Raw genomic sequence first — 22,720 nt, forward strand, 5'->3', positions numbered from 1 at the left:
TTAATATTCAAGTTGCTGTGCCAATGTGTGAATGGAATTTATGTGAATATAAGTGGGTAGGTAGCAGCAAATTTTCTAAATGGCCTTTAACCAGTCTCCCTCTGTGCACTTGCAAACAGCAATATGAACAGGTGTTCCATAAACACATAGGTGTGGAGGTGGCAGTGTGAAAAGTCCAAGTGCCAGTATTTGCACGTGCAGTATTGCATGCACGTGGATGGGAGTCATGTTACAATATAGTCCATAACTTTCAGAACTTCACAAAGGTTAACATGGGCTAATTTGTTTATCTCTGGGGAGGTTGTATTTATACACAACACCATTTTTAGAAACATTGGTTTGAATCTGTTTGGCATTAAACACTATATAGCTTTACGTGGCTCTGTGAGAGTTAGAGTACTTGGCAATATTTTGCAACAAAAACTATCAACCCAGGACATATAAAACATGCTTTTTGAAAGTGGGTTTAAGTGCACATTATTCCAAGAATCCAATCTACCTAGACTGGCAAGTTTGCCATATCTCAGATTTATAATGAAAATAGATCTGGGAAGTGCTAAGTAGAAAGGTTGATGGTGACTATGTAAGAGAAATACCTATTGCAATATATTGCCTTGAAATGTAGGACAGTAGAATAGTGAGTAAAATCAAGTATGATTGTACCTTAATCGGTAAACAACATGGAGGAGCCAAGAAAAGGATCATGACTAGGTTTGTTTTCACATTGTCTTCTATACTATAGTTAAAGGGAAGGAGTCAACTCAAAAATCATGTTTTTAAAAATAAATTTCCTTATTTGTGTAATCAAAAAACAAAACACAGTCCCCAAAACCTACAATCATTAAAACTGAAAGGGTTTTTATCATCTGATGTTCTTCTCTCCATGCTGTTTGCTAACTTACAGCATTTCTCTCAGCTTGGTCAATAACGGGGATGGGTTTATAGTTAGTTTTGCAAAAAGGTTCTCATTCTTTTGTACAGTGCTGCCATGTTTGGGTTGCAGGCACTTCAGAGGTTTGTTTACATTCAAAAATGGTTTCCATTGGGATTTTAAAAAATTAAACTGATGGAGTAATTTTAGTTTGTCTACGGTTATGCAACCTAAAGTTTTAATTTTTACAAACCTAAATTTTAGGGCAAATTTAACTTGGCAGTATCCCTTCAAAAGGCACTTAAATGTGAAACACGCTAAATTAAATCACATTGCACCATTTTCATGTAACGTTAAAAATATACTCTGGCAGAGCATCCCTGCTCATCACCAGAGCAGGACGGGAGCAGGTGGGGTGTATGCATTAGGTCTGCCTACCCAGTTATGGATGTAAACAACTTCTACTGGTTCCTTTAATATCTTGTGGTGTTGCTATTTTCTGCCCTGATCCTGTAAATATCTGAACTAGTGCAGACCCCTGTGTGATGGGATCTACAAACCCCACATGGGGCAGGAGGGAGTCAATGAGGGCCTGTGGGTCCAATCAACCCTGTCTCACTACAGCTGCAGTCAATGTCAGGAGTGTAAAGGGGAGTTAAAAAGAGGGTTTTGGTCAGTTGCGGGCTGACCAGAGAGGAGAGCAGACCTCTGCCTCACCCTCTCTGAAGGAAGTCTCATTGCAGCCAAACCTGAGTCTGCCTGGTAGTTAGGTGGGCCTCCCCAGGGACAAGGAGACAGGCCCAGAAGAGAAGGGCAGGGTCCTGCTGAAGACATGATATGTGACCCTCTCTTCAGTTCCCTGTTCACCCAGAGAGAGGCAGCAACCAACTAGCAGAGACCCTATGGCAAGGTGAGTTGTGCCATATTGGACCATTGGTTCACCATGAAGGTGAACCTTGCCATACTCGGCAAGTCTTTGGAAACCTGTGAAAGTGGAGCCCTGCATGAACACAAATGTTTATATTAGCATACCTGCTTGCAGGAACTGGCCCTTAGTTTTGGGGTTTCCACTCACTGTTGGATCCTTTTCTTGCTGTCAAATAATATTGTCCAAATGAACAATTAAAATATAACAAGGGCATTTTTAAAAAAACCCTGCTCTTTCTTCTCTGTCTGCTGGGACCATACACCCATCTACAGGCTGCTGTTGGCCCACTTCCTTGTAAAGCATATAACAGAAATGACCTGGAGGTGCAGTATAACATCTACTGACTAATGCTATTGCCAGGATGGCACACAGCTTTGGAGGGAACCCACAGGGCAGCACAGCCACAACCAGCCCGTTAAGGACCTCTATCATCTTTTGGTTTACATGTAAAATGAGCTTGACTAGCACCTGGCTTAGCTTCTCAAATTATTACTTATTAAAAGAGCTGTGTTGAATTGGGTCTGCAACAGCAAGAGGGTGGTGGCTAAGACACCTCTTATGTCTGGAATGTAGACCTAACCTATATCAGTAAAATTACATCACTCGGGTGTAAAAAATTCACAGAACCCAACCGACGTAGTTATACTGACAACGCCCCAAGTAGACATCGCCATGTTGACGAGAGAGTTTCTCCCATCAATGTAGCTACCATCTCTCAGGAAGGTGGGTTAACTACACTGACAGGAGAGCTGTTTCTCCTATCAGCGTAGGAGTATTGTCACTTAACAGCTACGCATCAGTGCAGCTGCACCATGGGGTGCTTTTAGTGTAGACCTGCCCATAGAAAAGCCTTTGTGTGGTATACCTGCTTTTAATAACTGATGGCCGAACTTTCAAAGGTGCCGAGTACCTTCCTCTCCCATTGACTTTAATAAGATTTGTGTCTGTGCCATACCCTTGAGAATCAGCCCTTGAAGTCATTTTCTTTTCTTAATGTGAAAGTATTTTATACATTTTACTAACAGGTAAAACAATCACAATTTTCCCTTTCCATTTTATCAGTTTAATAAGTTACTCCCTGCTGTGCTGTAGATCTGATCATTTCTCTTCTCAGGTGAGTTAGGGGCACTTGGCTTCTCATAACTCACTGTGCACTGAAGACTTCCATTAATCAATATGAAATATGTCTCTTCTTTTTTCTTAGAGGCAAATAAAATAGTGACAACTTTAAACTATTTTTGCTATATTTAAATGAACAGATTCCACATTTTATTTTGATAGCTAACTGTAATACACACAGTGAGTGCATCTTTGTAATAACTATATTTTCTGATAAAAATCATTCATTCAGCACCTTAGATTACAGATACAATACAAACAGCCTCCAGGTTATTAATGGAGAACACACTCTAATAATGAGTAATCATCTCTACAGTAAAAGCAAACCAGTGTGCTCAGCTCTTTCTTAGACAATTAAATTATAAATCAAATTCTCATTAAAGGAGATGAGCTGCTTCAATCTGTTTTGAAGGGATATAATTGGTGCCACTTCTCTGTGTTTTTGCACTTGGCAAAACCCTGCTTGTTCTGTAAAGTCTGAGTGCACGAGAACTTCAAGGGCTGGCATGCTACTGCAGCTCAGGCACATGGGGTGAAGCATTCATGCTGGCCCTCCTCAACGCACTACTCAATGCTGAGAGCTGAAGCTGGTTAATTCACCTAGTCGAGGATCCACAGAACCCTTCCCTACCCTTTGCCTCTCCCTACATATACCGAAACTAACTACTGGGGCATTTTACAGCCCTGAATACCTTGTCCTTTCTTCCATAGTGGAACTGCACCAGTTATGCTGCCCTGAGGGCTCCTCATTTGGTCCAGAGGATTTAGCCTATAGAAAGCTGAAGTTTTTACAGATGTAATTTCAAGGGTGCCCAAACATTGCTTAGTTAACACCAGTGTTGGTGATTTACCAGGAAACGCAGAGCTATAGCTAATTGCATTAAAAGGAGCATGTTGTACCCACTATTCTATTTAATATAGAGGTACAGGCCTAAGGTGCTGAGACCAACATACAGGAAAGTTTAGAATCTAAGTTGTTCATGTCAGGGATTGTCTAGCACTCTGTGTTTGTACAGTGCCTATTGCAATTGGGTCTGATCTTGGTCATTATCTAGGCACTACTACAATAATGATGAATATAATTAACGCAGTCATCTGTGCAGACTGCTGCTTCATATTGTTTTAGTTCATTAGACCATCCTCACATCTAATTTAGTAAATTAAAGCTGTACATCATTCATTGTATCTAATAATGCTAAATGGTAGTGCTACATACTCAGAATTATTCTATGATCCGTGAAAAATATTCCATTGTCTAATTGACCTTATATGTGGTTTCTTTCCTCATATCTAACTTAAATGTTCTCTTAGTTTCAAGCTATTACCCCTTGTTTACCACTTTAAACAATTCCTCCTTCACTTTTATGTCATTAGTTCTCAAACGTGTTGAGAATGAGAATGAAGCCCGTTGAGATATTTAAAGTATCCTGGCATTACTGATTGCCTTTTTTAGAATTAGACCAATTTCTTCATTACACAATGATTTTAAAACCCTTTGGTAATTTTTATTGAATAAATTTTCTAGATAATCACTAAAGATGACGACAGATTAAAAGATGCATAAGTTGTACTTGAAATTTTTCTATCCGTATGAAGGGATTCATTAGCTTCAAGGATTTAGACCTCCAAGGCCTTTTGAAATGTTCTTGGTATGGAAATGTCTGTTGATAGTAGATATACTGAATAATGGAGTCAAAGGAATCCTTTCTATTTTGCTTTTTATAGCTTTCAATCCTACCTCACCTCTGCACACAGCAACACATCTGTTTTATTTTGCAAAATGTAATTGGATTATGCTATTTCAGAGGTGGTTAGTGTGACAGCAACTCACACTAGGCTCTTACTGGTTTTCGCTCAGCTTCAACACGTCAGCATTTGTTACTTTTGAACCAAGACAAGGGTTTGGTTTGAGAACCTCTTTTTGGAGTTCATGGCCTATAGAAAAAGTAAGATTTTTCTAAAACTGAGTAGTGACTATCCTTTTAACAGTAATAGCTCTTGTAGGAAAAGCCCTATGGAAATGAATAGGGAATGATGAACTTCATATAGAATTTTTAAACCAATCTGTAAAACTTAAATGTATGGGTATAATTCTGTATTAAATTGTTTTGGGGGATTGAAAATCCTGTTGAGACGTAATAATTCCATACGTTTTCAGTGTAATTTCTGTAACGATTACTATTAGATTCTTTCCTGTTCAATTTAATAGGACTTTTCCATTAGAGACTGATATTGTAATTATGTCAGAGCCTGTGAGAGAAACAGAGTTTTACTGGAACACTTTAGTTTTTGGAGACAGAGAGATGGTCTTTCTATTGCATTTGTGTGAAGCTATAATGCCATCCAGTGCTTTATCCGGTTAATATTATTAGGTTTTTGTTTGTCCCAAATCATATTTCATAGTTAAGGGTAGTGTTATGGGGAGGTTCTGATCATTTTGTTTCTCTGTCCAGGCTATTTCTATTGAGCACTTTCTTGTATTGACAGAGAAATCACGTAGCAGTGATCACTGAGGCTCCCATGCCAGTAATTTATGCAGCATATGGGGAACTCATGACTCTACCCTTGGTTGCATCTAGTGATTTTTAAACAAGTATATTAGAACATATCCAGAGTATACAAGCATGGGAATTTTATTAACTGATATTTTATGCACTGGTATACTAGCTTCAGAAAAACCAACATTTAATGACTATGGCTAGCTGTGAAAGGGGAGGATTATGCAAGTAGCCTTACTAAAATAAGTTGTATTATATAAAAACACATTATATATTCCTTCATAAAGTCCGAGGGCTTTGAAATAACCTTTGTACTATATGAACTGATCCTGTTTGTTTTCCTAGAGAGGCCTGGATTTAGAACAGTACTGCTCAATCAATATGAAACACCAGCCAGAAGTGGGTCACAAAGGTCACACACCATACCAGCAAACGGGTGGGGGGGTGAAATCTCTATGACCCAGCTGGAGCCTGTGGAGTGGAAGAAAAGAACAACACACTCCCAGACAATCTTCCTACACTCACGGTTTCTGCTGCTGGTGCCACCCCACTACAGCATGCCCTGTCATCTAAGCCAGTCACACTGGCACCCCCCCTTCCCCATCTAGCACTTGGCTTTCCATGCAGCAGTACCAGCCTTTTCCATCATACAAAAATTGCCAAACAATTCCTGTATAGGTTATGCTGGGTTAAAGAACCAGAGGATTAGGGAATATACAGTGATCCCTGTTTAAAGTCGACATCTGACAGAATACGTAAATAATATATGAAAAGATTATGTATTATTTACATTTCCTAAGCAATCCACTATGCAGTTCCCTGCTGCAATTGATTTTTAAAGTGACCTAGACCATCGTCTTTTTATCTTTTTTTTTTTTTAAGTCTACACTCCATCCAGTCTGAGGACTCTTCAGTGCCTTTATGATTGTCATCTGTCTTGTATCACAAAGCCAGGCTCCTTTAATGTCAATAACACATATTGGGAATGAGTCCAGGAAGCAAGGCCTAAAAGAAAATGCAGTGTTCCTAGGAGAGAGAAGACTGTGCTGATCATAAAAGGTGCACATGGAGCACCTATATTCTGCAGTAATTACTGTCCTATTGGTGTCATTGTAAGTTCAGTGCCATCCAAGATGTTCACAGTACCTCTCTCCTCTCTCTCAGTGCTATGCTTGTCCAATCTCCTGGCAATGACAGTGGGTGTTCTCCTGCATGATCAAAAGAGAGTGTATTGGAAATGCTGCTTTCAAAGAGAGGCAGCAGCTGGAACACACCTGGGATCATGGTGTATTTAAGGAGATTTTGTAATTTTTGTGCGTTTTAGCAGTGAATACATTCCCAAAAATTTGTTGCAGAGTTTTATTACGCATTCATGTATTCCTGCTCCACATCTGTCAGGGAGTATTATAAAAGCCTTCATGAAAGAATAAGTTGAGCCCTGTTCCTCCTCCTCACAAACCACTTCACATCCTTTGCAGTTTGTCTGTTGGGTAATTAGAAGGACACTCCCTCCAATCAGTTGGGGTCAGTTTACAGATGATGAGACTTGACGGCCTGCAGGAAGCAAAGCACATTTTCTGGTCCTTGCTGCATGACTTCTGCGATATAAAGGAATCAGAACTCCATTGACGTGGGGAAACAAGAAAAGTAAAGCTCCTCTTAAACCTAGCTTTCACATATAGCAGTAGGCAGAGACGATGCATAACTATGGATAGTGGGGGGCACACAATGTAAAGGTTCTGGAGGGGCATTTGACTGCCCCTCATGTCGGCACTAAATCTAAAACAGAGGTTTTCAAACTGGAGCGCACCACCCTAGGGGGGTGAAGAGGAACGTTGAGGGGAGGGAGAGGAGGCGGCGAGCAGTGATTCCAGGTGGCTTGGGTCAGTGATGTCAGGTGGTTCAGGCCAGTGACACCAGGTGACTTAGGCATCACTCTAGGACTTGGGTCAGCCTCACACAGCGGGGCTCAGGGAGGGAGTGCCACCTCCACTCTATGACTCACCTTAGAAACTGTTGCTAAACGGAAGGCAGGGCAAGCCCGGCTGCAGTGCGAGGGGAGCAGTTTCCCCTGGGCAGTTATCCTTCTCATAGGAGTGAGAAAGTGGCCTCTGCCCTGGGAACAGGCACGGGGCATTTGCCCAGGGCAGTCTGCAAAGCAGGCAGCAGGAAGTGCTGAGACTCCAGCAGCAGGGAAGGAGAAGCAGCCACATTTAGTGAGGGTGGGAGGCAACACTCAGCCCACAGCCAGCCACCCTGCTGCTTCCTCCCTCGCAGCACTGCACAGACGCATGGTGAATGCCACCGCCAAGGGGAGCTGCTCCCTTTTCGCTGCTGAACATCCCGGCGAGAGGCGGCCCAAGGCCTTGCCCGCCCCTGCTGCCCTGTGGGGCACAGTCTGCAGTAGTACTGTGGATGGGTCCCTTCAGAACATTTAGCTGTTGCTAAATGGAAGGCAGAAATCTGAGGAGCATATGACCCAGCGTGCCCCCACCTCTCCCCATGCATCACCTCTGTCAGCATGCTCTGATACTGTGAAACTATCAGACCAGCTGTATCATCTCTCTTTCCTGGGCATTTGTATCATTGGGATCACTTGTGATGTCTGGTTTTGTCCACACGTTTCAGTGAGATGTCAGGTTCAAAATATGCATATTTACTTTTAAATCATGCTTTTATTGTAGAAACATTATATAAAAGGGTTTTAAATCATTAATCACATGCGACTCTACCACAAGTTGCATGTCGCTTCGTGCACTATTTGGCCTGTCATTGTACTATATTTTATTTGCACCATCTAATTTTATTTGATTATGCTGATATATTCAGAGACTATAGATTTTCAAAAGACCAAAATGCTGCATCATAGTTTTTGAATGTGTTTTCCCTTGCATTTATACTTCTCAAAATACCTTGGAATTTTGTCACGGTGCCTTTCATACATATACATGACACACCACTGGAGGAGACAGAACTCTTTATTTTTAGAACTTATGAAAAATGCATCCAAACTTCAAAGATGAATTAGAAATCAAGCTTTCTGATCAGATATTTTAAGATTTAGATGATGTGAGACTATGGGAGTGTAGACAATTTAAAAAATGTGGTGTTTTATCTCTGGAGGAAAAAAAGAAATGTTTTTTGACTCCTGAATGACCATCCAAAAGTTCAAAAGGCAAGAAGTGGAGGCCAGGGAGAGCATCAGAATAACTCTCTAGCCTGTGGTTAAGGAGTGCTCACCTGGAAGACAGGACACCCATTTTCTGCTCCAATCATATTTAATTGGTTATGCCACTGTGCCTTTATGATAGTCATCTGACTTGTATCACTGCACCAACAGGAGAGATTGAGAGAGCCATGTCCCAGAATACCCCCATACAATAGGTTACTTATCTGAGTGGTGGGAGACCCAAGTTCAAATCCGTTTTCACATCAGGTGGAGTGGGGATTTGAACCTAGTTTTCCACATCCCGAATGAGTTTCCTAGCTACTGGGCTAAAAGTTTTATAAGTGAGAACCACCACTTTCTGTGGGTTTAGACATATCCTGAGCATATCTACTGGATGAGGTTGGCAGGCAGGGGAACGACTAGTTTGTGAATCCCTCTGGGGCTAAGGTGTTAGGAGCTGAACTGTGGGGTGATGCCAGGATTAAGGTGATTAAGCGCATGCCCAGCCACTGAAACTTAAGATGCCTAGAGACATTAAGCACTCATGGAGTTAGTTAGGAGGTATCTGAGCATGGATTTTGTGAATGACAGTGGTACCTAAGGTGGCAGTTGGGCATCTAAGTCCTCCTTGTGAATCCCACCTGAAATGTGAAAGTTGAGGTTGAAAGGAGAACTTGACTCCCTAATTACTGTGGTTTATGGTGTGTAAGGCTTTTTCACGTAATCACATGCAATTTCTAAAATATATGGATAGATATCTGGCAGCTTGTAATACTGTGTATGACTCTGTGGAATGTATGCTCATTATGTTCACTAAAGTAAAAGTATATAGTAACTACCTTAGACAATATAGTGTAATGATCTATAATTCCAAAATAATTAGTGAAAGATGCTGTCTTGGCATATATAAAGCTTTTCAGTTAAAGTACAGAATTGACTCCCAATAACTACATTACCATCCATACTGCTTCATTAATACACTTATTATAATTGTACTGTTATTATTTAGTGCAATTAAATACTTTGCTGGAACTATACATTTTTAAAAGCAGATGATGGGCAACAAACAGTTATAATTCAGTTGTAAAGTTAGAAATACCTTGTTAACATTCAAACCAGCAGTGCACAAATATAAATTCTTTACAAGAAAAGATTGTACAATATTTTAAATACAGTAAATCAGGACCTTGCTAAGCCATGCTCTATATTCTATACAAAAAAAACTTTGGTATCTCATGCCACCTTTCAAAAAGATTTAACAGATGCAGTAGTGAAGTCCATTGTAATGAACAAATTAGTGTAAACATACAAGACTGAAATTGTATGTGAATCTGACGTAGAAAATAATTTTCTGCAATATCATTTGAGGAAAATTGTGTGGTTATAGAATTAAAGCCTAGTCATCATTCACATGAATAATCAGGAAAGTTAGTTTAACGTTCAACATTGGCATTGTCTATCTGTTGAACATTTAAATTTGTAACAAAGCTTTGGTAACATTATATTTTAATTTCCCTGTTTCTTTGCAAGAAAAAACAGGAAAAATCAAACCATCTTATATTCATGAAGCTTGTAAGATCTTTAAACTATGTTCAAGGCCTCAAGCTTTTGGAATACACAAGCTTCACCATTTGAAATTGCTTCATCAGTTTTCTCTTCCAGTGATTATATATTGTGCCAAAGAAAGTGTCTCTTCTGTGGAGTTCTCAAGCTAAGCCCAAGAAAGAATCCCTGCTGTGTAGTTTACAAGCTGTGTAGCAGAATAAAGACTTCAAAACAGAATCCATTTCCACAGAGAAATCTGTCAACAGAGAAAATCTTCCATGTTTAAAACTTTATATATATATTGCAATAGATCTTCAGTAAGCATGCCCATTTATGCATAACTGCTCATTCACACCAGTTGAGGATCTGGCCCATTAAGTATAATATTTATTTAGCATTGCACTTAGCATAATAATTCGTCCCAAAGGCAGCAATTATTCGTCCCAAAGTTACTATTGCACATATGCAGAATTGAGTTTTTAAATAGTCCCAGCTTATTTTCTTCAACCAACAAAAGAGCTTAGTTCTCAGTGGGGACTAGACAACCTGAACATTTCAGATGTGCAAAGTTCTGCTGTTTTAGCGAAATATGTCTGTATGGACTCAAAACAGAAAGTGTGCGTTTTTCATTCTTGATTAATTCAGACATCCAAAGAGATTTTGCTCATCAATTAGCCCTCCACCACACACACATTGTCACTAATGTGCTGCATGGAAAATTTCAGAGAGGAAAATTTTTGCTAGCCAAGAACATATGAAAATGGAATTTTAATTGAAAGTTAACTTGATCATAGAAGGTACTGTGAGGCACCCACTAAAATGACTTCAGAATTTTGCAAGATACAGTATTGCACTGTGAAATGGCAACAGTGAAAGTGGTTATTGCTGGTACATTCAACTGCCTAACTGAAACTGTGTTTAAATGTTTAGACTTCTTAAATGTTTGTAACTATTTTATGATAATTAAATGTAGTAGTGTTGGATAATTATCACCTAAATTCCCATATTTACAGAGCTTAATCATGATTCATATCTTGTGTGAATTATGCAGCAAAATCACAGTTGGAATTTGGCCAAATGCAGCTGCTTCACATATGTACGTATGGAGGAATATAGTAATTTACTATACCTGATCAAACCTATGGTCCATGTAGTCCAGAGTCCTGTCTGACAGTGACAGATGCATCAGAGGAAGGTGCAAGGTTCCCCAAAGTGGGTTGTTATGTAATAACCTGCCCGTAAGGGAAGCTTCTATCTAAACCTCTGTCAGATGGAGATTACCTTATGCCCAAAAGAATGTGTGTGTATACTTTCAATATACTGAGGTATAGATGTATATATGGGGGAAGGGAGAGGGTATTGGAGAAATAAGATTTGATAGGTTGGGGGTGGAGGGAGTGACTATCACATCAGGGCCGCCCAGAGGACTCAGGGGGCCTGGGGTCTTCGGAGGCGGGAGGCCCCCGCTTCAGTGGTAATTTGGTGGTGGCAGGTCCTTCCGCTCTGGGACCCACAGCCGAAGTGCCCCAAAGCAGGGGCCCTCCACCGCCAAAGTGCAGCTGGGTTTTCGGCAGTAATTCGGTGGCGAGGGGCTCCCGCCGCAGGTCTTCGGGGCACTTCAGTGGCAGGTCCTGGAACGGAAGGGCCCCCCGCTGCCAAATTACCACCAAAGACCCGACTGCACTTCAGCGGCGGGTCCCACTTCGGCAGGAATTCAGCGGCAGGGGGGTCCTTCTGCCATGGAGTGGAAGGACCCCCCGCCAGCAAAGACCGGGTGCAGAAGAAGCTCCGGGGGCCCGGGCCCCACGAGAGTTTTCCAGGGCCCCCGGAGCGAGTGAAGGATCCCGCTCCATGGGCCCCAAAGAACTCTCGTGGGGGTCCCTGCAGGCCCCGGGGCCTGGGGCAAATTGCCCCTCTTGTCCACCCTCTGGGCAGCCCTGTATCACATTCCATTTCCCCTCCACATGGACACATCTGTTATGAGCATGGTCAGTAGAATACTTATTGCTTACTTTTTATTAATGTGTGGGGTGGGGCGGAGACACAATTTCTTAAGCTGTTAGATATCTGGTTTTCGTGTTTTTGTCTTAGGAGAGCATCAAAGAAGAAACACATCTATATCTATATATGTATACGTATGTTGATTACAGGCTTTTCTTGACACAAGTTAGTTCAGATGAAAGGGCTCCAAGTTGTGAGTGGCCCTGTGTTTATGTAGTGCTACTTTCCATTACTAGTGGAAGAGATGATCTTAGAAATGTAGCTGTTTAAATTCTACACAGCATCATCAGGGTGCAGTACTCAGCAGGGCACTCTGGGTTGGGTGAAGAGCTTTGGCTTTTGTTTCCTATATTATTATAATGATTTTTCTAGCACGAAGAAACCTTTCAGCAGTCTTATACATAATGGGACACTCCCTTCATTTTAGATTCTAATTTCTTTCACCCCCCATCGTTGTGATTTACTAACATCACAAGCATGAGCAACGTTAAAAAAGGCCTGCTTATTATTCATATGGTATTTCCAGCGATACTAATTGAATGGATTCTCCACACCTGTACCCTCTCTTAGAAGGAGAATATCAAACCTGCTCAAATATCAAACCTCTGTTCTCTCTAGTAGCTGAACTAATGACTCTGCAGCTTTAACCCATTGCATGGATGCCTGTATTATTTTTTGTAAGCAACTGTCTGGAATTCTGTAAGTGACTTATTAAACATTTATAGGGTCCCATTATCAATTTTACATGGTACTTTCTGGGGAATGTAAAAGGACAGTCCCTGCCCCAAAGAGCTTGCACAATCTAAATTAGAGAAGCAAAGAAAAGTAAAGATATTAGACATAGGAAGGGAACAGGAAGGGAGGGAGGGAGAGACAATGGGTACAAGAAATAAAAATTAGTCTTATTCTAGAATAGAAGAGTTAGAGATGTAGGAGGAGATTTTTAAAGGCACAAATGCAGACACCTAAGTTCCCTTCATGCCTTTGAAAATCTCTCCATAGAGAATGAGGTAAGGCAAGTGGGAGGAGTAGAGCAAAGAAGTGAAAGACAACACAGGAAAGAGCAGGAGAGGAAGAAGCTTTGAGGAGGGAGCTGAAGAAATGATGTGAAAGTGTTGATGCACAGGAAGAGGGGTGTTGTTCCAGGGTTAGCAGAGTAATGTGGAAAAGACACAGTGGTGAGACTTGGAGGAGAGAAATGGAGTAAAAAAGGCAAGAAACCTGGAGCAAGTTCAGAGGTGAGGTGAGAACAGCTGGAGATAATAATTGAGATGGAAGCAGAAAAAGAATCTTTGAAGGGAAGTCAAGAAGTATGAATTTGTGTAGAAAGAAACAGACCTGGGTGATACCCACATAGGGGGGAGGAGGGCATTGGGCTAGAGGTGATGGTGTAGGCCCGTGACATACCCTTTATAAAAGGCAATATGGCATAGAAGAGGAGGCTTCACTCGGCTGTATGTGTCAGATGAGGTTCTATTCTCAGCTGTTCTTGAAGTGACCAACCACTTAGTTACCTTATTTGTAAAATGGGTGAGTGACACTTGCTTGCTTGGAGGGCAGGAGTATGAGGATGTGGTCAGAAATACGGGTTGTGAACAGCACAGAAATATTGACACTGCTCTAGGCAACACTCTCCTCCTAAAGCAAGAAACAGAAATTAAGAATTCTCATAACCAACTCTCCACAGTTGTGTAACCGTCTTGCAAATGTGTGTTGTACTCTCCTCCTAGAGACCAATAGACTACTTCTGTTACCAGTTACTCCTTTAACTCAAGTGGAAATTCTCTATTGTGGATCTAAAGATCTTGGATTCAAACAGTATTGATGATCTAGGTCAGAAAAAATACTATGTGATCATAATATATAGGGACAAAAGGATTAAATTAAAGTTGAACAGGTAACCTCTATGTCATACTCCCTAACTTTTGAGTTCTAAACTTTGCAACCTTAAAGTTCTTTTCAAACAGTCTTTTTGTATGGTAAGTATATAGACAGCTATACAGGCAGGAACTCTTCATAAGTCAGCACTTAACGGGGGTTGGCATGTCTTGGGACACTTCTAATCAGCTACTGTGGTCACCAGTTTGAATCCAGCCCAGATTGTAAGGATTAAAAGGATGCAATCTTCAGCTATTCCCAATTTCACATACTGTGCATGTAGCTAATGGAATGTTATACCACCATGGACTGTTACAGAAGGCTCGTAAATTGTATAAAAGGGATGCAAACCCTGAGCTGTGTTCCTTAAAGAGTCCACTACTGATTTTGGACTCATGGGATTGGTGTGTAGGATAAACAAATAATTAGTCAAGCAACCACCAAGCTTTAATCATGGTTTTCCATCCACAAATGTTAGTAAAGGAATGTTTGAGTGGGAGGGCAAAAGGATGAATTTGTTGAATCTAAAACTCACTAAAGAAGCATCATTCCACTACGCTGCTTCTGTTAAATTTTGTTTTGCACACAGGCATGAGATTTCCCAATTAATTTTCTGATTGCACTATATCTAGACTTCTTGTTCTACTAAAGTGATAACCTTTAGTTTGGTTGGTAGTAGCACAGTTTCTACATCTTCAGCATATCTTCCACAAGAACTGAGAGTGTTTCACAGAGGTAGAGCCCCTCCTTCTTTGGAGACAGCCAGCTGCCACTATATTCTTTCTCTCCCAGTGGAGTACTTTGGCAGTAGATTTCTTTTACAGTTGTGACTACAATTTCAATGAGGAGAGCATTGGTTTAGAAAAGGAGATATTTAGCAGAGCACAGAATTATTGTTTTAAATGACTGGGAAAGTGATGAGAATTCCACTCTCTGAGCTGAGCTTGCAGATTAAACACAAATATCACTGGCTACCATAAATGCTGCCTTTTACCCTGTGTGACACTGGGGCAACTAAGATAATTGAAACACACATGCAGCTGAATCCAGGAGTTAAATAGGAAAGGGCTTTCAGAGAGGGTCTGTTGACTCTAAAACTTCAAACTCCAGTGCTGCTCATACTGACCATAGATTTGTTAATCTCTTCAAGGACTATTGCATTACATGGGCTCTTGTATATGAGGAGAGATCTGAGGTTCTTTTTCATTTGTGGGGATTGAGTGTGGGGGAGAGAGAGTTGGAGTTGTTTGTTGGTATTGAGCCGCTTTGTAAAATTATTCATTATTTTTGTATTGCAACTGTGCTAAGAAAATATGCAAGTTAGAGAACTAACGAAGTCAAATATGGCCCTATTTAAGCACAAATTTCCTTTTAGTTTTTGAAATGATCTTAAGCTATTCTGTTTGACTTCCTTTAGCAGTAATACTGTAAATAAAATAAAGTCTAGGTTGCCTTACATAAAGCACCATGACTTAGAAACCCCAGAACATAATGCAGTTACCCTAGTTTGAAAGCTAAACCAGTTTTTGGTATTTACTGTATTTGTTTAAAATGACCTGACCTGTTAAGTGACTTTTTCTCTGGTACCACCTTCTCTTCTGGATATAATGCTCTTTGTTTGTCTCTCCCAACAAAGTGCTAAATTCTGGCCTGACTTAAATCATTGGCTTTGTTTGGGTTGCACCACTAGACGTCAAGCTAGAACTTGAACTATGGTCTCTTTGCATTTCTAATAGTCTTTGTCTTCCTTGTAACATTCCTTGTATATTGAATTCATTTTGATTCCAGTGGTACTCTAGCCTCCATTATAATAACCAACTTTCTTCTTGTACTGTACAGTCCCTAAACTATCCATCCTTTGCTACTCTGTGTTCATCAAGGTCCTGCCTTTGGCAACTAGGATAACAGTCTGCTAGAGAAGATTTCTTCCTTTGACACATCACAATACATCTTTGCTTTTCCAAAGAGATTTATGAAGCTCCTCAGACAACCTCACTACAAAACAATGTGTCCATGTGCTCTGTCCCAGATAGCCACCTTTTCTTCTCATACAGCTTTGAAAGAATGCCAACTTATTTATTAGGTTCATCTAAACATAAAGCAAACAATTCATTATTCATGTTAAATCCTTCTGTGCTCCCTTTTTATACAGTTGGTATAATAGCTTCTGAGGAGCTCTGTGATTTCTTTAGCAACCAATTCTGTAGTCATTGTGCAGCAACCAAATCCCAACAAGTGTCATTTATTTCCAGTCCAGGATCCAGAACCACTGACGTAGCTGAAATGCACAGAGTACATATTAGGAATATGTGTGCAAAGGTGGCTAAAAGCTCAGGTTTGCAGTCCCCTGATCCTGTTGCGATTCTGTGCATACTAACCCCACCCTATGCTGAGAAGGCTTCTCTAATTTATGTGAGCTACAAATGGTATAGGAGTGCTACAAGAGGTTGAAACTGAAGAAAAGGATCTATATGGCATCCCAGTCACTCCCTCTTTCCTCTGAACTGCACCTTCTTTTCTCAGCTATACAAGCAGTAGTGAAGATGAATGACATCAGAACTCTGCATACTGACTCTTCTCCTTTAGAGAATCTATGTTTTGTCAGGGTGACTCCTTGAAATGGTTAAACCCACTTCTCAAACAGATTGTGTTGTCACTGTAAAAGTAGCCATACCCCTACATACAGTTTTTGCTATTTTTACCTAACTATCTTGGGGGGTCAACTTGTAAACGAACAGGATAATGAACGAGTATATACGGTAAGTGTGAAGGGATGACCAAATTATTAGTATGTTTCACAGGTGGGGTTTTAGAAATGATAAGGTGGAGAAGCAGGGTATCAAAGAGAATTGTTGAGTTCTTTCATATTTCTCTCTTGACTTTAAGCTAATCTGATATTTTGTTGCACAAACATTTGCTCACTTGCACATCCCCTGTTGATATTCAGCAAAACCCAAGTGTATCTTTACTGTGTATTCTCTGCTTGAGTAAGGTCCATGTAATCTTTCTGGATCTTCTACTGTGTTTATTCCTTCTTAAAGTGAAGACCTGTTAGCAGATGAATGTAGCACCCCCTATCCACCTCGTTACCTCCTTTAACACCAATCTCCTTTCAGGTTTTGATGGACAGGCCTGGGTTCTTCTGGATCCAACCTCCAGCTTAGCAGGTTGTAACATAGTTTATTTTCTTCCCATATGAATTTATTTAGTGGGTCTCTGCCCTCCTTGCTCCTTCCTGGCAGGGTCACCAGGGCAGCTTGGAAGGAAAATTCTAACCACAAGGAAATGCTCAGTTACTTGCCAGATAGCTGGAGGCTCCCAGGAAATAATACAAATACATACAATATATTCAACAGAGTAATTATATTAAACAGGAAGTAATATAACAGAACAGGGTAAGACAATACTCTTAGGGTCACTGTTGCCTGCACTGATGATATGCAGTGAATTTCCCCAGTCATGTGACCTAATATAGCAAGACAAAGTTGGTTGTAGTGTTGCGTTAGTACACATACTTTGCAGGAATCCTTGATAGCCTGTGACCATGATATTCTCTGTGCAGCAGTTAGCAGCTTGGCCAACTGGCTTCAGTGCAGTAAGTTACCTCATAGCAGCAGGTAATAACATCCTCAATCCCTTATCCCCTGGCTTGAAGACATTGGGATTTCCCATGCAATTTCCCTGACTATCTAACTAGCAGATTGTGCACTCACAACTCCTTGAGTGCACCTCAGGTTTGGAGATGAATCTGGACTCCTCAGTCACTGCACAGTGGCTGATGACCACTGCTGGCAGGGATCCTCTTCATGCAGGAGTCAGGCTGCTTCTGGTCCTCGGATTTCCCCTCATCACAAAGGGAAGCAAAGTTCAAGGTGCAGATTACAAAAACTGTATGAAAGACCCTAACTTTAGTCTCTCCCCTAGTGCTCAGATATATTCACAGCAAGCTAGCAGCCCTGGACTAGCAGCCAGTGAAAAGCTTACTGATTTTACCTTCAGAACTGGAGGGCTTCCCCTTCCTGGCTAGGTGGACAGTTTTCCCAACAAAACTCTATAAACTGAGAGTCACCTTGAAAAGGAAAAGTACCAAGCTGAGGGATGTTGCTTCCAGGTCCCCAGAGGCCATTTCTCAGGAGACCTTGCATGCAGACCTGGGATTCACCAGCTCACTCATAGCCAGTCTTGCCCTTTCTGTGGCTGGCTCCAGACTATTCCAAAGTGGCTTTCCCCTCTCACAGTGGTCTCGAAGGTGAGCATCTCATTCCTATTGGTCAGGCTAGCTCTTCTTCCCAGGCTTTGCTGGAAGGACGAAGTGAATGATGAGAGGAAAAGAGAGAGAGATGAAAAAGGAGGGGAAACACACACCCAGGAACAAGAAAGGCTGTGAAAATATGTCCATTAAGGGTGCACTCATTGGTATCTTTAATTGCTGTAGACCATGTAGATACCAGGATGACAGGCATTTTAGAACAGAGAAAAAACATGCACTTCCAATTTTCAAGCACTGTAGATTTGCTTTCTGGGGTTCCCACATTTTTCCATAACATGTGCCAGATATTAATAGCAAGATTGCTTTGTGAACACCTCTCCTCCCATTCGTAATCACATAACATTCCTCTGACAACTACATGTTACATAAAAGAGTACTACTAGGAAAATGACATGTTCAGCTCCTTTAAATGTGGTTTAGCCAGAGGAGAGTTAGAGCTGTGCAACAAGCTAGCTCTCTGGACCACCAAGAGCTGCTCTGTGGCCTCCAGTGTCACCCAAACACAGTTTAGAACTATTAATTTATAGATTACACATCTACCATAGGTACAGTACTTCTGCCCTCGTTCAGATCTATCTCAAATGGTTTCAGTACAGAGTTTCACAGGGCAAAATGTCTATAGTTTAAGATTTACTTTCGTAAATCCTTATATAAGAGCTAAAATGTCATTAAATTCAAAATCCTCGACTGCTTTCTTCCTCTCCCTTTGTTTTACTTCCTTATCCTCATGCAGATGTCTTCACATGTGTTCTGTGTATATATTCAGTTGCAAAATCCTTCAAACAGTGTCTTTATCTTGAGTGCCTAGCTCTCCTCTGGATCTATAGAAATAACAACAACAAAAATAATAATAATGATAAAATTTTAAACCCTAACTCACCTTAGGATCATCATTCATTGCTAAAATAATTGAAAATGTAAATATCACTTAGATGGACCATTTATAAAGATCATTCTCCAATTCACCATAGGGACTCCAATCCTTATAATCATAAATTAGCTTGCTTTTATTTTCAGCAGAAAAATGTTACAAATTAGGAACTAATTGTCGCATGATCGATTGATAATTTTCCCTCCCATTGTGTGTGGAAAGCTACTAGATGGCAACCATTATGCTTCCAACAGCAGGAGAAAGTATCAGTCAATTATGAGACAATTAGTTCAAATTTCTACTAGTTTTTACATGTCCTGACAAGATTGCCTGAAAAGTGTAAAAACAGTGATTAACCATAGACAACATTTAACTTACTTTTAAACTTAAAAATCAAACCTAGAGGCAGATGCTTCCAGAAGCCATCGTTTCTTGGAAAGGTGAAATTAATGAAATAATAATTACTGTTTGACAGCAATTAGAAGAGACTATCATGACCAAGTCAACTTGCATTTGTGGTTTTTGAAGGCTGCTCATTATTGCAGCTTTGACATGACATGAAATGTTCTTGAAAACCTCAACATCAACATGTTAATTAATTTAGACTGTGCATCATAGACAAACACCTTACTTCACCACAGCACCCCTGAAATAACCCCCAAACATAAGTTCCTTTATGAGAACATTAGTGGAACAGAAAACATCACAAACTTCAGGAATCAAGACATAATACTCATTAGGTCAACTTCATTCTCACCCTTACTGAATAATAATGTATCACTAATCAATATACAGTATGTATCTGAGATTTACTCATGTAACTTATGTGTGTGTATATACACTATATATATGAAGTTAATATTTATGTGCTAAACTCATGGTCATTTTATAAATTACATTTGTCCTGTACCTTTTGAGTGCAACGTTTTGAGTCCTTTATTGCACACACATCTGCAAAGCTTTGAAGCTGATCTTCATGATTCAGTCAAATGCAAGTATTCTTTCTGTTAGAATGCTTGGGTGACAAATGTTGAAGTTTTAATACCAAATACTAACCATTTTCAAGTAAAATGTTTTTCTAAATGCCAATGGTATAAACTCATCAAAGAGCTGAAAGATAAGTTATTTCTCCCACATACCACCAGTAACGCAGGCCAAATTTTATGCCCTTTGGTACACAACCACATGCAACCCCAGTATTCTAATTATGCCTTCAATGACCATACCGCCTACAACAGGCTTTCACAAATGTACCTGACTGGCCCTTGGAATTTAGTAAATAATTCTGTTGATGATGATGCCCAGGAGGAACAGAATCCAGCCCACATTCTCTTAGTTGTTTGGCAATGCAGATTTAACAGGAAGAAAAAATAGTCAGTACTTAAATCCAGATTCTTTAATCATTTAAAGTCAACAGATATGACTGAATATACACAGGGAGCAGATCTTTTCAGAAAGAAGGTGCCATTATATATAGCCACTTGTCAGAGTAGAACCGCGTTTTAAAGGACCAGTTATTTGGCAACCTAATTCTAAGGATTAACTACACTGTGAGGTAACACTAAATTGTGCTTCTCAGCTCCCTGTATTTAATACTTTAATGCATGCATCATCCTGCATGTTCCTAATTAATTTAACTAATCCCATGGTTACTGAGTGCAGAAATTTGGACAAGTAAGAAATATCAATTGAAGGAAAATTCAAATGGGAAAAAAAAAGTGAATTTGGATTTGTGGCCTTCAGATATTAAAGAAAGTATGTTACAGTAATAGCATCTGTCTTTCATGAATTTTACAATTTCTGTTGTATTACTGCTTATGAATTTTATCACTTCATATTTAATCTCTATGACTTGTTATTAGTTTCTAGTCTTTTTTTAAAGACAGTGATTTGACAGTAGCCAAATATGTTAATAGAAATTGATTTTATGCAATACACCCAAGAAGAAATTTTTTGATATAAAAGGCTTCATTATTTGTAGAATTACTCTAAAATTATTTTGAAACAGCAAGAAATCTCTCTGGACTATATTAAAATTTCATGCCTAAATGCAGTTGAACATTCATTTTTATGTGAGTTCTTTGTTTTGTGCTGCAGTATAAAAGAAGTCTGTTGGAAGTAAATATCAGGGGAGTACAAATGCAGATTAAAGCTTCAGGAAACAAGATGTAAGTGTGAAAGATGACAGAATGATCATGTGGGAGGCATGTAGCTTTTTTCTCTCTCCTTCATTCCTATTCATAATTATGGTTAAGAGCAAGGACCTCAGTCATTTTACTACAGCATTCGCAGATAATCGCGGGAGATAGTGAGGTTAAATTATATGCATTCAGACATTTTGGCAGGCTTGATAGTCTTACCAATCTTGCTTGATACACAGCAACAATATCAACATCTACAGATACAACTTTGTCTCCAGCACAGTTTCCTTTAATATTAAGAAAAAACAGATTACTAAGAATTTCTGTATTTAGGGTCAAATCCTGGCTTCAGTGCATAGCCCATTTAACATGGAATGTATTGAGAATGTTTGATGGGGATTTGTTTATCAGGATGATGATGATGTCTTTTACTCTACCCCAAATTGCCACTTTTAGGCTGTTATGTCTGCCTTATAGCTGCTATTATGGCTATTATGACACACTCTTTGCATAGTGGAATGACTATTGCAATCAAGTTGGTAAGGCTGGAATTTTCAAAATCATGCACTTCATAAGTATTTGTTGGCCTACGTTTGCTCTCATTGAAATCAGTGGGAGGTTTACTGATGACTTCTGTGAAAGCAAAGATACCCTAGTCCTGAGCACTTTTGAAAATCCCACCCAGAAACTGAATGTTTACTGATATTACTTATCATTATAATGGGCTGATATATTGCCTAGGCATGTCGCAAAATGAAAATTAATGGAAGCACATGCAATTTAGAGACTAAGGCCAGGTCTACACTGCGACTTTAAATCGGTTTAATGGCCGATATACCGATTTAACGCTGTATCCGTTCACACGACGTCGTCATTAATATCGAGTTAACCGCCTCCTTAAATCGATTTCGGACGGGAACTCCTGCCAAATCGAGAGGAGGTACGCTAATATCGAAGTGAAACTGTCGGATAGGTTCGTGTGGACGGAAACGACGTTAGTGGCCCCGGGCGCAATCCCAGAGTGCAGCACGACCGCTCGGACAGCAATCTGAATCGGGATGCAGCGGGCAGGTAAACAGGAAAAGCCCCGCGAACTTTTTGAATTACTTCCTGCGTTTCAGCGGGAGCTCTGATGCACCGGCTGGCGAGGCAGTTCAAATCCAAAAAGAGCTCCAGCATGGACCGTAGGGAGATACTAGGTCTGATCGCTGTAGGGACGACAGATCTGTTGTTTCCAGCCTCGTAAGAAACACGAAATGCCAAAGTGTTTGTAATAAAAACGCAGGATACCACGATGGCGTGCCAAGCGTAACGGAAGCCAGAGATTCAATGCGCTATGCAGGAGGGAGGGGGTACTGAGGATCCACTATCCACGTCCAAGCAGTTCCTGAATTATTGCATTATGGCAGAGCTCCAATGGCTGTAGGGA

At 40.3% G+C, this 22,720-nt stretch overlaps 1 protein-coding gene across 9 annotated transcripts in view; it reads left to right on the forward strand.

Moving 5' to 3' along the window:
* Positions 1–22,720, forward strand: part of SYT1 (synaptotagmin 1) — a 550,197-nt gene that overhangs the window by 329,166 nt on the left and 198,311 nt on the right. The window lies entirely within an intron of this gene.

The sequence above is a fragment of the Chelonoidis abingdonii genome, chromosome 1, assembly GCF_003597395.2.
Source record: "Chelonoidis abingdonii isolate Lonesome George chromosome 1, CheloAbing_2.0, whole genome shotgun sequence".
Taxonomy (NCBI): Eukaryota; Metazoa; Chordata; order Testudines; family Testudinidae; genus Chelonoidis; species Chelonoidis abingdonii.